The 16372-nt window shown below is 45.5% G+C and overlaps 1 pseudogene; it reads right to left on the bottom strand.

Annotated features, from left to right (window-relative positions):
- Window positions 1-5935: 5935 nt before the first annotated feature.
- Window positions 5936-6283, bottom strand: LOC106996448 (cytochrome c pseudogene; annotated as a pseudogene).
- Window positions 6284-16372: the final 10089 nt, after the last annotated feature.

Raw genomic sequence — 16372 nt, 5'->3', positions numbered from 1 at the left:
GCTGTCTTCAGCCCGAGACCCATCCTTAGGTAAGTAACTGTATTGGGGTTTGTCTTGGCTAAAGTTAAAATTAACAAACAGCTGGTCTTAATTTCTCCTTACCATTAGAGCACTCAGTAATCATATAAGTTGTACAATCATTTGTTTTTGCTTAACTTTTTTTTTAGTTGTTGTTGTTGTTGTTTGTTTCTATTTTTCTTTCAGTCTTTTTCCCTTTGGGTTTGACCAACTCTATCCAATTTGATCAAATCCAAAGGTAAGTTCCAAATTATGGATAATGAGGCTTCTAAGTGGCTAAATTCCCACCAAAAAAAAAAAAAAAAAAAAAAAAAAAAAAAAAAAAGTGGTATAATGGGGGTAGAAAAATGGCTAGTTTAAGGAAGAAAAGGAAAGATTTTTGATTTTGACTACTTAAGGGGCTTTATCTACGTAAAAGGCCGTCTTTTTGCTAGCCAGGCCAAACATAAAGAACCGTGGCTGTGCTTCTGAAACAGCAGCCATGAATGCAACAGGACACAATTGAAGAAACTGGTTATCTTACTAAGGGTTTGACTGGAATGGTGAGCTTTCCTTTAAGGAATCAAACTTGACTTATGGAGCCAATAAAAGCCCTTTGGGAAACTGACTTCATACTTCACTGTACAGGGTTCCTGACCTGTGGTAAGTAAAGAATGTCACTTTCTGACAGGCCCAGGAGACCCAAGTTTATCTTGGAACCCCAAGAGGAGAGGATCACCCAACTCATAGGTATTTAATGGCATAAATGTATGGCTGGGCTTGGCTTTAAAAAAAGTCTTATTTGAGATTCCTTCTATGGAACAATGTTCCGTCAAAGCCCATTTAAAAGTCTATGTAAAAAATAATTATTCTTGCTGCACTGTCTACAAATAATTAGGCCAAGTACAATAAAGCAATCAGTCTTATCATGATCTGTCTTTAGTAAAAATGGGAAACTGGAGAGAGAAAAATTGTGTTTCAAAAACTGTAACACTAACTATAATCAAACACGTGTTAGATTCTAGTCTTGCCTAATGTTTTTTGATTTTTAGTACTTTTCTACCATTTGGACTGAATTCTAATTTTTCTTGGCTACAAGTCTTCAGAATAATGTCTTCAATTTTTTCCTTCTTCTTTTTCATTTTTTCCTAATTTGGAGTCACTGAAAACTAAGTTGTGCTTTTTTAAAGCCTTTTGAACTGATGCTGGACAACTTAAACTTCAGAAGAAAATAACAGCAACCTATTTACATACACGAGATGCTTTCATACCTGCCTACTGATATATAAACTCCAGGGTAATGAGGCCTATATCAATTTTCAAGGATTGTTCTTTCGTTTGTTATTGTTTTTCTCTCTTCCTCCCCCTGTTTTTCTCTTCATAGGACATGAGACTTCACAACCTTCTAAAAATGAACTTTCCTAATAACTTGAGACCTACCTGTCTAGGAATAAACCATCCTAGCCATGAGAGATCAGATGAAACCTAGAACCAGAGACTCATTTTCTCTAAAATGCTTTCTCCAAAAGGTTTCTAAAAAGAAAAGGGGCTGGGGAATGTGAAAGAAAAATATCTTGGGACCCCAAAATCTCTAAGCTAAAGGGAAATGTCAAGCTGGGATCTCCTTAGGGCAAACCTGCCTCCCATTCTATTCAGTCACCCCTTTGTTCACTGAGATATATACATATCTGATTGCCTCCTTTGGGGAGGCTAATCAGAAACTCAAAAGAATGCAACCATTTGTCTCTTATCTTCCTACAATTTGGAAGCCCCCTACCTACTTTGAGTTGTCCCACCTTTCCAAACAGAACCATTGTTCACCTTACATATGTTGATTGATGTCTTGTGTCTCCCTAAAATATATAAAACCAAACTGTGCTCTGACCACCTTAGGCATATGTCATCAGGACCTCCTGAGGCCGTGTCATGGCAATCATCCTCAACCTTGGCAAAATAAACTTTCTAAATTAATTGAGACCTGTCTCAAATTTTCAGGGTTCACAGCTGGATACAAAATTCTTGGCTGGTAATTGTTTTGTTTAAGGAGGCTAAAAATAGGACCCCAATCCTTTCTAGCTTATAGAGTTTCTGCTAAGAAATCTGCTGTTAACCTGATAATCTGATAGGTTTTCTTGTATAGGTTACCTGATGTTTTTGTTTCACAGCTCTTAAGATTCTTTCCTTTGTCTTGACTTCAGATAACTGATGACTATGTGACTAGGCAATGATCTTTTTGCAATGAATTTCCCAGGTGTTCTTTGAGCTTCTTGTATTTGGATGTCTAGATCTCTAGCAAGGCCAGAGAAGTTTTCTCCTATTATTCCCTCAAATACATTTTTCAATCTTTAGATTTTTCTTCTTCCTCAGGAACACCAATTATTCTTAGGTTTGGTTGTTTAACATAATCCCACATTTCTTGGAAGCTTTGTTTATTTTTTCAAATTCTTTTTTCTTTGTCTTTGTTGTGTGATGCTAACTCGAAAGCTTTGTCTTCAAGTTCTGAAGTTCTTTCTTCTACTTGATCATTTCTATTGCTGAGATTTTTCCAGTGCCTTTTGCATTTCTCTAAGTGTGTTCTTCATTTCCAGAAGTTGTGATTGTTTTTTATTTATGCTCTCTATTTCACTGGATATTTTTCCATTCATATTCTATACCATTGATAGGGTTTGGCGCTGCGTCCCCACCCAAATCTCATCTTGAATTGTACTCCTATAATTCCCATGTGTTGTGGGAGGGACCTGGCAGGAGATGGTTGGATCGTGGGGGGCAATTTTCTCCATGCTGTTCTCGTGCTAGTGAATAAGTCTCAGGAGATCTGATGGTTTGATAAGGGGAAACCATTTCACTTGGCTCTCTCATTCTTTCTTTGCCTGCTGCCATCCATGTAAGACGTGACTTGCTCCTCCTTGCCTTCTGCTATGATTGTGAGGCTCCCCCAGTCACATGGAACTGTATGTCCAATTCAACCTCTTTCTTTTGTAAATTGCCCAGTCTTGAGTATGTCTTTATCAGCAGCATAAAAATAGACTAATACAGCCATATTTTTTAAAAAATTACTTTAAGTTGGTCTTCCCCTTTCTCTAGTGCCACTTTGATTAGCTTAATAACCTTCTGAATTCTTTTTCTGGCAATTCAGAGGTTTTTTCTTGTTTTGGGTCCATTGCTAATGAGCTCGTGTGAACTTTCGGGGGGTGTTAAGAACCTTGTTTTGTTATATTACCAGAATTGTTTTTCTGGTTCCTTCTCATTGGGGTAGACTATGTCAGAAAGAGGATCTGGGACTCAAGGGCTGCTCTTCAGATTCTTTGGTCCCACGGGGTGCTCCCTTGATATGGTGCTCTCCCCCTTCCCCTAGGGATGGGACTTCGTGAGAGTCAAACTGGGTGATTGTTATTTCTCTTCTGGGTGTGGCCACCTGGTGGAGCTACTGGACTCTGGAATGGTACTGGGAAACGTCTGCAAAAAGATCTGTGATGTGATCCGTTTTCAGGTTTCTCAGCTGTGGATACCAGCAACTGCTCTGGTGGAGGTAACAGGAGGGTGAAGTGAACTCTGTGAGGGTCCTTGGTTGTAGTTTTGTTTAGTGCAGTGGTTTTATGTTGGTTGGCCTCCAGCCAGGAGGTGGTACTTTCAAGACTGCATCAGCTGTGGTAGTATAGGCGGATACCAGCTTGCCTTAGGGTCACCTGGATAAGTATTCAGGTTTCTCAGATGATGGGCAGGGACACAGAACTCCTAAGAGATTATATCCTTTGTCTTCAGCTCCCTGGGTGAGTAGAGAAAGACCACCAGGTGGGAGCAAGGATAGGCATATCTGAGCTCAGCCTCTCCTTGGATGTGGCTTGCTGTGGCTGCTGTGGAGGATGGGAATGTGGTTTCCAGGCCAATAGAGTTATAATCCCAGGGGGATTATGGCTGCCTCTGCTGTGTCATGCAGGTCACCAAGAAAGTGGGGGAAAGCCAGCAGCCACCAGCCTCACCCAGCTCCCACACACCCAGCAAGGCAAGTCTCCCTCCGGCTGTGCCCCCACAACAGCACTGAGTTTATTTCTAGGCAGCTGGTGAGCAGGGCTACAAGCCTGCCCCACTGGGAAAGCAAGCAGGGCTTTCAGGTTTCACGCATCCCCCCCTGCCACATCCCCGCTTGCCACATCCCCGCTTGCCACATCCCCGTCTGCCACATCCCTGCCTGCCACGGATTCTATGCTATGTCTGCACTTCTGGTTCACCCCCTGCCCCGGGATTCTGCCGGGGAAGCTTCACATTTAGTTGAAATTGTTACAAAATTCAGCTGGAAATTTCCTTCTCCCCGTGGTCTTTCCCCAGTTCCACTGGCAGCTCTTCCTAAGGATCCCTGTGAGACAAAGTCAGAAATGACTTCCCTGGAAACTGAGAGTGCCCCCAGGGCTCTTCCTGTTGCTTCCTCTACCCCGATATTTTGCTCAGCTCTCTAAATTTGTTACAGCTCCAGATAAGTTCTAATCCTTCTCCTGCGATCTGGTCCTTCAGGTTCCCCAGTAAGAATTTGTTCAGGAGTGGACGTTCCCCTCTCACACTTTGGGCGCTCACGGTTTTTTGACTGTCTTATGGAGTGTGCAGAGGCACTCTACTTCTTTCAAAGGGTCTGTGGATTCTCTTGGCTTTCCCGCCATGTTCCTGCAGTATTTCTTGGAGTAAAAGTTCACAATGTGAGTCTCCACATGCTGCTCTGTTTGTCCAAATGGGAGCTGCAAGTTAGTCCTGCCTCCTATCTGCCATTTTTTTTTCATGCTCTTTGGTTTTCTTTTTAATTATCTTTAGTCTTGCGATCACCCATAATTTTAAAATTTGGGTATATCTACACTACTTTAATCCTTTTAAGTTGGCAAAACACCATTCCCAATCACAAATACACAGTTCTACAGTTTTATGTTTCTGAATGGCTGTTTATTTATTTATTTTTATTTTTTTTTTGAGACGGAGTCTCGCTCTGTCGCCCAGGCTGGAGTGCAGTGGCCGGATCTCAGCTCACTGCAAGCTCCGCCTCCCGGGTTCACGCCATTCTCCTGCCTCAGCCTCCCGAGTAGCTGGGACTATAGGCGCCCGCCACCTCGCCCGGCTAGTTTTTTGTATTTTTTAGTAGAGACGGGGTTTCACCGTGTTAGCCAGGATGGTCTCGATCTCCTGACCTCGTGATCCGCCCGTCTCGGCCTCCCAAAGTGCTGGGATTACAGGCGTGAGCCACCGCGCCCGGCCTGAATGGCTGTTTAAAGACAATCCTAAGTTATAACTTAGTTTGACATAGACTGTAAACAATTCGAGAGTGAAGTTTAACTTGCTACTATTTTAAAAGCATGTGACCTTATAGATTTGTGAGATGTGAGAAGTGTTGAATAATCTTTAATATTACACATAAACCATACTAAAATGCTTTTCAGTAAGTAAAAGGAACCATTTTAAATACAGGGAATTATAATTAGATTGGCATCGTTAAGGCCAAAACTCTAAACATTGCTACCTTATTTATCTTCAACCCTTGCCTTTAAGAGGCAAATGAACACAAAATACAGGTGAATCTTGCTGGGTTCTGAGACAGTGAAGGAATTTCCCCAGTCTTTAAATATATTCACATGACCAGCTATAGAAATCTAAATATAAAACCAATCTCCAGTAAGTTTTAAGATGGCACTCACTATCTTTGTGAAAAGTTGAACATTACTAACAAAGTCTAATCATGTCTTTAGAAGGGGTAAAGTGATAGCATTTACTGAATTGGAATTACTATTAAAATTCAAAAACTGAACATATTCGTTTAACCACAAGCCAGTCTTAGTTTTAAATCAGGACTGCCCAACAAAATATTCTGTCAGTCATTCATGATCTGAATTCTGGTGTATGAGATCTATTAAAGTATGGTACACATAAAAAAGTCATGAGACATTTGTTTTATAATAAAGAAGGCAGTGGCCAATTATTACTCATTAGTAGCTTTTTTGAGATAAGCTATCAAGTCTGCCCTTTCTTCCTTCTTCTTAATGCCGACAAAGATCATTTTTGTTCCAGGGATGTACTTCTTGGGATTCTCCAAATACTCCATCAGTGTATCCTCTCCCCAGGTGATGCCTTAGTTCTTATTGGTGGCTGTGTAAGAGTATCCAGAGGCCTGACCTGTCTTCCGCCCGAAGAGACCATGGAGATTTGGCCCAGTCTTGTGCTTGCCTCCCTTTTCAACAGTGTGGCACTAGGAACACTTCATAATAAAAATCTTCTTGCCTTTCTCAACATCACCCATATTTAATTCTCTTTTCAGTCGCTGGCACAACGAAGATTCCCACTCCAAAGCAGGACATCCCCACTCTCTCCCATGTATTTTTTTAAATGACTTGAAGTTTATTCTCTTGACTTTGAAATGCACAACACCCTCTCATTAGCTGCATCCTGAACTGGGCAGCAGATGTCAAGGAAACCCACACACCTGCCTGAAACTTTGCACCCTGCATAGTCCCCACACCACCCTAACCACCTCCTGCCCTCCCCGGGGTCCTGTTGTTCCAGCTCCCCCATGCACAGGTGGTGCGGTGTCAGTCTCTCTGGGCCTGGCTGGTCTTGCTGATTCTCCTGTTCCAAGTTCTGATCTCCACAGGCCAATGCTTCATGTTCCTGGGCCCTGATGTCCAGAGGAACCCCATCCAAACACCCTGTGAGCCCACTCGCTGGTGGGGCAGACTTCTGTGCTCTGGCGCCTTCCTAAAGCACAGGGAGGTCTGTGTTCTGGAAATGTTCAAGATCGTGTCAATCACAGCAATGATACAGACAGCAGATGAGGCTCCCAGGGGGCTGGCAGGGTTCAGATCAGATGATTGAAGAAACAGAGAAGCCTGCATCCATTCTGACGGAACAGTGAGACTCTGTACTGGAAGGAGTGGTTCAATCAGCACCTGTGTCTATCCAGGGCTGTGCTTGGGATGCCACCTGCAAACCATCGGGTCCTGACACCCATAGGGAAGGCTGCATCCCCAGCCTAGAGGGGACGTGTTCTTCTGAGCTGAGCCCTCCCTCCCATGTGAGGACTGCTTTCTCTGAGATCTTTAGTTTTCTGCACCAGGGATCTGTGTGCTGTGTGTAAAACCTGCCTCAGCACAGCCCATCCTCCCTGCACCTCCTACCCCTCCAGCTGACTAGGGTCGCCTGCCCCTCCTTGCCTTGAACCAGAATTATTTCTCTGGTTCCTTCCGTTGGGGTAGACTATGTCAGAGGGAAGACCTGGGGCTCAAGGGCTGCTGTTCAGATTCTTTTGTCCCATGGGGTGCTCCATTGACATGGTGTCCCCCACTTCAAACACTGCAGACAGCTGTGAAAGGGAAGAGAGGAGAGACCAAAAGTCCTGCTTCTCTCCCTGCACTCAGGGTGTCCCGGGGGCTCTCCTGTGGGTTCAGAGAGGAGCCCTGGAGCAGACTCGGAGCTCTCGTAGGGATGCCGGGGGCCGAGCCTCTCAAGGAGCTGCCGTCATCTTCCCTCAGGTTTGGTGATTACCAGATGGAATCAGATGGAATCACTCTGACAGAGCGGATCCTTGTTTTCAGTGCTCGTGGGCAGCCTGTGTCCACCTGTGTCAGACGGGAGGGGTGGAGGGGGTACGAGGGACTGTGTCTGCTGCCCTACCATGGTCCAGACAAGCCACACAGTGGGCTGAGGCGGAAACTGCCGAATTCATGAAACTTTCAAAATCCAGTCTCACTCCCTTGGCTCCAGTTCATGAATACAAACCATGCATCCAACCAAGGACCATTATCCAAGATCTACAAGAAACTCAAACAACTCAATGGCAAAAAACAAGTAATCAGATTTAAAAATGGGCAAATGATCTGAATAAACATTTCTCAAAAGAAGACATACAAATGGCCAACAGGTATATGAAAAAATGCTCGACACTAATCATCAGGGAATTGCAAATCAAAATCACAATGAGATACCAACACAACCCCCACCAGTAGGATGGCTGTTATCACAAAGACAAAAAGTAACAAATGCTGGTGAGGAAGTGGAGAAAAGGAAACTCCTATACAATGTTGGTGGGAATGTAGATCAGCACAGCCTCTATGAAGAACAATGTGGAAATTTTTCAAAAAACTATAAATAGAGTCACAATATGATCCAGCAATCCCACTGCTGGGATGTATCCAAAAAAAAAAAAAAAAAAAGGAAATCAGTACATTAAGGAGATACCTTATCCCCATGTTTATTTCAGCATGATTCACAATAGCCAAGATATGGAATCAACCCAGATGTCCATCCACAGACTATTGGATAAAGAAAATGTGGTACAGATACAAATTAGAATACTACTCAGCCATGAAAAACGTTCAAATCCTGTCATTCATGGCAGCGTACACGGAACTGGGGGACATTATGTTAAATGAAATATGCCAAGAACAGAAAGAAAAATATTGGATGTTCTCATTCATATGTGGAAGCTAAAAGAAATTTGATCTCATGGAAGCAGAGTAGAATGATGGCTACCAGGCCTGGGAAGGTCGGGGAGAGTGAGAGGGTGGTTAACTAACACAAAATCACAGCTAGACAGGAGGAATTATTTTTAGTGTCCATAGCACTGCAGGGGTCTACAGTTAACAATATTTTCAAGCAGCTAGAAGAAAGGATTTTCAATGTTCTCAACATGAGGCACTCATCAATGCTTGAGGTGGTGGGTATGCTAATTACCCTGATTTCATCACAATACACTCTAAGTGTCAGCACATCACAATTACTGTGTGCCACTTAAATGAAAAGAGCCACCGTGCTGGACACTAGGGGAAGAGTGATGTCCCAGTGTGAGATGGGAATGAAGGACAGAGTTAAGAAAACAGAACGGGCCACTCTAAACAGTTCTGAGGCCAGGGCACTTTCCACGCCAGCAAAGAGCGGGGAAGGGAGGTGACAATGGGCAGGGCCCCAGACTACACTCCTGGGAGGGGTGGACGCCAAGACTGGCCTGCTCTTCCTGATCACTGAGCTGCAGCCTCCAGTGTCCTTCCTGAGGCCAAGAGAGGGTGAGAGGGGCCTCTCAGATTCAGATGGGGAGGATTTGGAGCAGGCAGCTAGGTACTGCAGGCCAAATACAGACGCAGCTCAGCCCCCTGCCTGCCTTACTCCCCATCTGCAGCGTCCCTGCTGGTCCTTAGCAGCCTTCAGTCTCTGCTTAATCTGATTCCTCCTCCTGTCTCTCCCTCCATCCTCCTCTCTCTTCTCTCCTCCGCTGCCTGCTCTCTTCTTTAGCTTTGGGGGATGTTTTAAAAACTCACCCTGATCCTTATATTGAAGCCCAGGGACTTTTAGTCCTGGCTGCTCATTGGAATCCCCCAGAAAGTTCTATGACCTCCTAAATCCAGATCCCACTTTCAGAAACTGATTTAATTGATCTGATCCCAGCTAAGAGCCTGATGCAGGTGCTTTTTGTTTTGATTCACCAGTGACCCTAATTTGAAGCCGGTGTTACGAATCCCTGATGGAGTGAGACAATTGGGGTCTGTTCTTGGGATCATGGGTGAGTTTGCTTCAAAAGTGCATTAGCTGTTCCTGTATAGGAGGGTTCTGCAGAAGGCTTCACAGTGTCTCACCGCCTGGAGCGCTAGAACTCGGCCCAGTTCCCAGCTAAGAAGTAGGAGCTCCACGCACCTCCTTTCCTGCCTGGGCCTCTGTGGGGGACTCCTCTGATCCTCTGGTAGCCGGCCTTGATTTGCCTTGGATTCTCTGCGGGTGGCTCTGCCTCCTCCCTGTCTGTGTCTTTGGGCGGTGTGACTTCCAGGGCTGTGTGACCTCCTGGGTCTTGCTCCCCGATGGACATTTCCTTGGACACCTCAGCCTCAAGGAAGGGCTGTGCCTCACCAGGCTCCCGCCGTTACCCTGTTCCTCTCTGCTCTCATGTTCCACACAAGCCAATCCCACATCTGGGATGCCAGGTGGGGATGTGAGTAGATGGCAGGTACAGCGGGCAGCGGACCAGCAGATCTGGGTTCCAACATGAAAACAACTCACTTTTAACATAATCTTTTCTTAAAGGCCCCAAACACATCTGCAGGCCAGTTAAGGGTTGCTGGCCACAAGTATGCAACTTGCCTTAGCCCTTCCCTTCTTCAGTCTTGTGAGTTCAACCCATTTGTCCAGCACCGACTGTAAACCAGGCATGTTGTGGGCTCTTGGGGTAAAGGTGGGACTCAGCAAAGGCTCTGCTCTCCTGGACCCTACAGACAACAAACAAAAAGCAACAGGAACGGATGCCAACGTTGTGCACAGGGAGGGGACCTGATGGGGGTGAGGGTGGGGCTTAAGGGAAGGCACCTCTGAGCTGTCTTTGGGTTGAAATTGAAATTAGAGGAGGGAGGAAATGGGGGAATAAAAAATGCAAAGGCCCTGGGGCCACCTTAGCGGCCCTTGGAGAACAGCAGCCAGGCCCTGGCCAAGGAGCCCTGAGCCCAGGTGGGGTCTCAGCCTTCAGGGTGGCAAAGAGACCTGGGGGCTACCCCTGTGGACCACGCATGCCTGGGAAAACTTCTGGGGTTTATTTCTGGGGCAAGCTGAAGCCAGCAAAGGGTTTGGGTGGAGGAACAACCCCCTGACTGTGTTTTAAAGGCTCACAGCCAAAGAACACTGGGACAGAGCAGCCTGGTGGTCAAGGCCAGGCCGAGGTGGCTTGGGCTGGGACAGCTGCGTGGGGGAAAGGATGGCACAGGGGGCACTTGGAAGCAGCCGCGTGGGGGATGAGGAGGACCAAGGGACTGAGGATGACTCTGTGTCCTGGCCTGAAAAATTGGGTAGACAGACTGTGAGGCCATTTGCTTGCCAGAGGGCGCAGTAGGGTGTGGAGAGGAGGGCATTGGCTGCTTTCAGCTGAGTGTCTTCTCATGTCCCATGCAGGTGCAGGAAGCACAGGGGAGGGGCCAGGGCCAGGCAAGGGCTGGTGAGTGAGCCTCAGCTGCAGGACTGGACAGAGTCACTTGGGGGAGAGGTGGGGGATGAGGGTGCCTGGAAGCCAATAGGAGACACTGTTCCAGAGGTGAACGCTCCATCACCATTGAGGCCAGCAGAGAAGTGAGCATGGGGGTCCTGGCATGCTGGCCTGGACTCCCTAACTGTGGGGTACTGCCCACAGGGCCAGAGGGAAACATTTAGGGGCCCTAACCACACACAGGACCTTACGACACTCTCCCACATGTAACTCTAATATTTATATCTATATTTTGCAACAAGACAAATTTTAAACTATGGTTTAAAAAATCCCCCTGAATTTGCTGATTGCAAACTTCTTGGTAAGTCTGTCCAGACTGAACTTTTCTGCATCTTCCTCTGCTGCTGCTGTTTTGCCCGCTTTTGAAGTGCTTAGGACACGTACTCAGCCATTAGTCAGATTAGAGTGGCTGCTTCTAAATTAGTTCCTTGGCCACGACCACCTCTCTCTGTAATAGAATTGTCTCAAGTGCCTTAGATGGCATCCTCAGCCCAGAGCATTAAGTCTTGGTGGCATCACAGGCCTTGGCCACCCACCTAGGGCACAGCTCCCTTGACTGATCCTTCTCCACCCCCTAGGCACCTGGAGTCAGGCCATAGAGGGCCACTCACCATCACCTGGCTACTCCTGCATTCTCCATGTCTCTGCTCCAGTGTCTGGGTGTCTGGGTGTCTGGGCAGACTTCCTGGTTCACAGATGGAGCCTTCTTGCTGTGTCCTCATGGGGCGGAAGGGACAAGGCAGCTCGCTAGGGCCTCTTTTGTAGGGGCACTAATCTCACCATGAGGCCCCACCCTCGCAACCTCATCACCTCCCAAGGACCCCACCTCCTAACACCCTCACCTTGTGGGTAAGGTTTCAGCCTAGGAATTTGGGATGCTTGAGCATTCTGCCTGGAGCATTAACCACGTATCTTCCCTGTGCTTGCCAAGGATGTGTCCTGAGACTTTAGTCAGCCCTAAAATTCTCCCTCCCTCTAGAAAGTGACCTGAGCAGTGCATCCGGCAGCAGCCCAGCCCTCAGCTGTTCATCCTCCAGCAGCGCAGCCCTGCCCACCCTCGGGAGGAGGAGGGGCCCGGCGCTGTCACCTGCGGCCTTCTCTGTGCCACAGCCGAGCTCTGCATCCCTGCAATGCTCCACAGCTGCACGGCTGCTCAGTCACTTTGCAGAGTGGCTCCTAAACCCCATTTGCAATTTTCCCTCTGAGACCCTCACAGCAGCTGGGGCCCCCTCTTCAGGCCATGGGTCCCTTCTTCAAGATCAAAACGAGAACAAGTCGTCTCTTCCTTTTTTCCCTCCAAGCCTGGGGAGGCAGCAGCTTCGTCTCTGGTCCCCAGTTAAGGACCTTCTACCTACGGATTCCCTACATCAGTTCCTCATGGGAATTCTCCGTTCCGGTGGCTTCCGTGGCTTCTTTCTCTTCCCAGACCCTGACAGATGACCACGGCGTGGCTTGCGGAAGCCACAGGTAGATGAAGACTTTGGCAGAAACGGCCGCTGTTCTTCTTGCTTCCCAAAGGGCGGAGATACCTCGAGTCACAGGAGGATGAGGAAGCCTCTTCTCTCACCCGGACTTCATCTGCTGGGAGCTGGTGACTGAGGGAGGCTGGTTTGCTCTAACCCCTCAACACTGATGAGTGGAAAGGGCCAAGGAACCAACCGCCTCAAACTGCCTGGTTGCCAAGAGGTCTCCCAGGCAGGGGACAGGTTCAGTCCTGCCAGCAGCTGCGCGGGCGCGGGGTCGCTGGAGGGTCTCCATGCAGCAGTATCTCCACACCACGGCAGGGGGCGCTGTTCCCGCGCGAGAGAACGCTCCTGGTGACCAGAGCCTTTGCTCCCGGGACAGGGGCTGCTTCGGAGCACAATTTGCTCCTTTGAAAAGGGATTTAGATCAGGAATTCCCTCAGACTTGTTAACAGTAGAAGCCGTGTGAGCGGAAGAGCATCTTCAGGGAAAACGTGTGAGAAATGGGGGAGAGGAAACCTGACTCCAAATAAACCAAGAATAGGGCAGAAGTTAAGGAGCTCACAAAAACGGTGAGAGGGGAGCGAGTTGCCAGTTCATACAAATAAAGAGATCGCGAGTTGCCAGTTCATATAAATAAAGAGTCCACCGCCGTCTGGTTGTGAAGAAGTCTAAAAACAGACCTGTGGATTCGGAAATTCGGGGCCCTCGTGGAGCCACTCCTTTCAGTAGAACAGTCAGTGCAGAAACCAGATTTATACACACAGGTATATACATGGATAAACACATCTATACACACTCTAGTTTTCTATTTATGTTTTAAAATTTAACTTTTTATTTCGATATTTAAAGAGTACACACAAATGTAGAAAGGACTGTATAATGAACTCCCACGTATCATGTACCACCTGATGAATAATTAGGTGGCTCATGACTAATAACTATTGACTCGTTACTCAACTTGTTTCATTAGTTTCTGCCTCTCCCCATTCTCTATCTCTCTTTCTCTTTGGATTAGAGTATTTTCGGGCCATCCCAAAATATATAGTTGTATGTAACTGCTGTGTTTCTAATGGATAAGGGCGTTTTCAGAGCAGCAGAGGGAGAGAGTTGGGACAGTACCCAGAGCCACAGGGAGAGCTGTGTCCTCGAGCAGCACCTCTGGTTGCTCAGCTAGTTTAGAAGCATGATCAAATATGTGACATGAGAAGCAACATTTACCTTTCTACAACATGGCTTCAAGGATAGATTGGTTTAACCAAGCCTCCTCTACTTTTCCAAATGATAAGAGACGCACACTGATAGGAAATGAGACAGGAAATGGTGCCCCCAGCTAACGTGTGGGTTGGGTGAGATGATTCATTTAACTTGCTCAGCATGGTGCCTTCTCAGGATGTGACAGGACTTCATGTTGGGGTTTAAGAACATGGACTTCTTGGGTCTGTTGCTTGTATGTTCTTGGGAAAGTTACTTATGCCTCAATTTCACCTGCAAATTGGGGTTAATAATGCTTAAGCTCACAAGGTTATTCCAAGGATAACACAAGAGGGTGCATGTAAAGAGGTGGGTGCAGCACCTGCCGTTTAAGAACTGCCCAGCCTACATCAGCTGTGATGATGACGGGTGAAGACACCCCCTTGTGAATTGCTGTGTTCTGTGAGGCCCCCCAGAAGCACCTTGTACGTAATTATCACACAGAAGGCCTTTTCCTCCACTTTCACCCTACGCAGAAATAATATGTAAGGCCCAAACTTAAAATGTAGGCTGTCATTTTTTCTCCTACTCGAAAATAATAAAGAGAAACATTTCTTCTTTCTTTTTATTTCTAGTGGACCTATATATGTGTAAGAATGGTTTATTACTCTCAATCTTCTAAGTTAATTTCAGGGAAAAATAGTAATTCCTTCAAGACTCTAGAGTTTCCTTTAGCCAATTAGACATCGCGATGACCCATCTAAGAGAGTATGAATAGGCTGCTTATGAAATTTATTCTGCCACCCAAAGATGATAAACTTAAAGAAGTCCCTTACCCAGACACAGCATAATAAAACCGCTGAAAACCAAACATGAAGAAATCTTAAAATCAGCCAGTGGAATCAGCAGGGAGCAAAAGTCCAAAGGAGTGTGGACTCACCTTCAGGAGGAGCCCTGGAGGCCTCAAAGCAGCAGAGCAGGCCCAGAGCATGGAGGAAAAGAGCTATGCACCTTGAACTTTCTATCCAGCCAAAGTGTCTTTCAGCAATGAATGTGAAATACAGACAATCTCAGATGAAGACAAACTAAGAATTTGTTTCCAATTTACCTGTGATAAAAGAAGAGCCTCAGGAAACTTCAAGCAGAGAGAAACAGTAACAGGATAATCTGGAACTTCAGGAATGAAGGGAAAGTGACAGAAATGATAAATATCTGGGTGAATAAAACAGCCCTTTTCTCGATGTGTATTATGAACGAAGGCAGCATCCATAACACTGTGGTGTTTTCTGCCAACGTAGACACTCCACACAGAGGGGAGGGCACGGGGACCGCTGTGGAAGTGGCTTCTGTGTTCCACATGAAACAGCAAAATATTATCCTCAGTAGACTGTGAAAAATTAAACCTGTAAATTTTAATTCGTACGTGAACCACACACCCACACAGCTGTGCAAAGAGATATAAACCAGACCCCAATAGTCCCTTAACATGGAATGTTAAAACTATTCTAAGAATCCAAATGGAAATATAAAAGGGGAAATGAATGAAAAAAATGTAAGGCACAAACAGAAAACAAATCATGAAATGACAGACTTAAATCCAAACACTCCAGTAATTAAACATAAATGGCTTAAGCGTATCAATCAAAAACCAGATGATCAGACTGGATGTTTTAAAAAGACCAAACTACACTGCCTCCAGGAAGCCTACTTTAAATATAATGATGTGGGGAAATGAAAAGATGCACCACATAAACATTAATGATAATAAAAAAGCTTCGGTGGGTGCAGAGACAAGATAGACATTAGAGCCAGGAAGACTGTGGTTGGTGAAGAAGGACACTGCATGATGGTGAGAGGTCAGGTCCACAAGCAGACGCTGCCATCCTGAGTGTGCACCTGACAGAAGAACTTCAAAATACATGAAGCAGAAACTGGTGGCGCCGAGAGGAGAAATGATAGATTAATAACTGTAGTTGGTAGTTGAAGTCTTCAACACTCCTTTATCAGTAGTGGTTAGAACTAATAGAACAGAAAATCTTCTAGAAGGAGGATAAAGAACTGAACTGCATCACCAACCACCTGGACTCACTTGACATGTGCAGAAGACACTACCGAGCAATAGCAGCACACACGTTCTTCTCAGGGGCACGTGAAATGTTCACCAGGGTAAATCATACCATGGGTCATTGAAAGCTCTAACAATTTTATAAGATGTGAAATCACGCAAAACATGCTTTTGACCACAATAAAGCTAAACTAGAAATTAATAACAAAAAGGTATTGGGGAAACCTCCAGCTACTTGAAGGCTAAATGACAGACTTAGATAATCCATAGGTCAACTGGACATTTCAAGGAAATTAGAAAAAAAATTTGGACTGTATGAAAATTGGAAACAGGAAAACAATGAAGAAAGAAAATCAATGAATTCAAAACAGTTTTTAAAAATATCAACAAAACTGGTAAATGACAGAGAGAAAAAAGAGAAAACAAATGGTCAACATCAAGACTGAAAGAAATGATAGCATTATAGACACAACCAACATAAAAATGACAGTAAAGGACCACTATGAACAACTCTTTGCACCTAAATTTGACAAGTTAAATTAAATGGCCAAGTTCCTTAAAAGCCACACACTATTAAAACACACCTAACGAGAAATAGATAAACTAAGTAGTCCTGTATCTCTTCAAGAAATTGATTTTTCAGTTAAAAATCTTCCAAAAATAAAACTC

This window comes from Macaca mulatta, chromosome 4 (genome assembly GCF_049350105.2).
Source record: "Macaca mulatta isolate MMU2019108-1 chromosome 4, T2T-MMU8v2.0, whole genome shotgun sequence".
In the NCBI taxonomy this organism is placed as follows: Eukaryota; Metazoa; Chordata; class Mammalia; order Primates; family Cercopithecidae; genus Macaca; species Macaca mulatta.
Note: the sequence above shows the minus strand (reverse complement) of the source record. Positions and strands in the feature narration are given on the sequence as shown.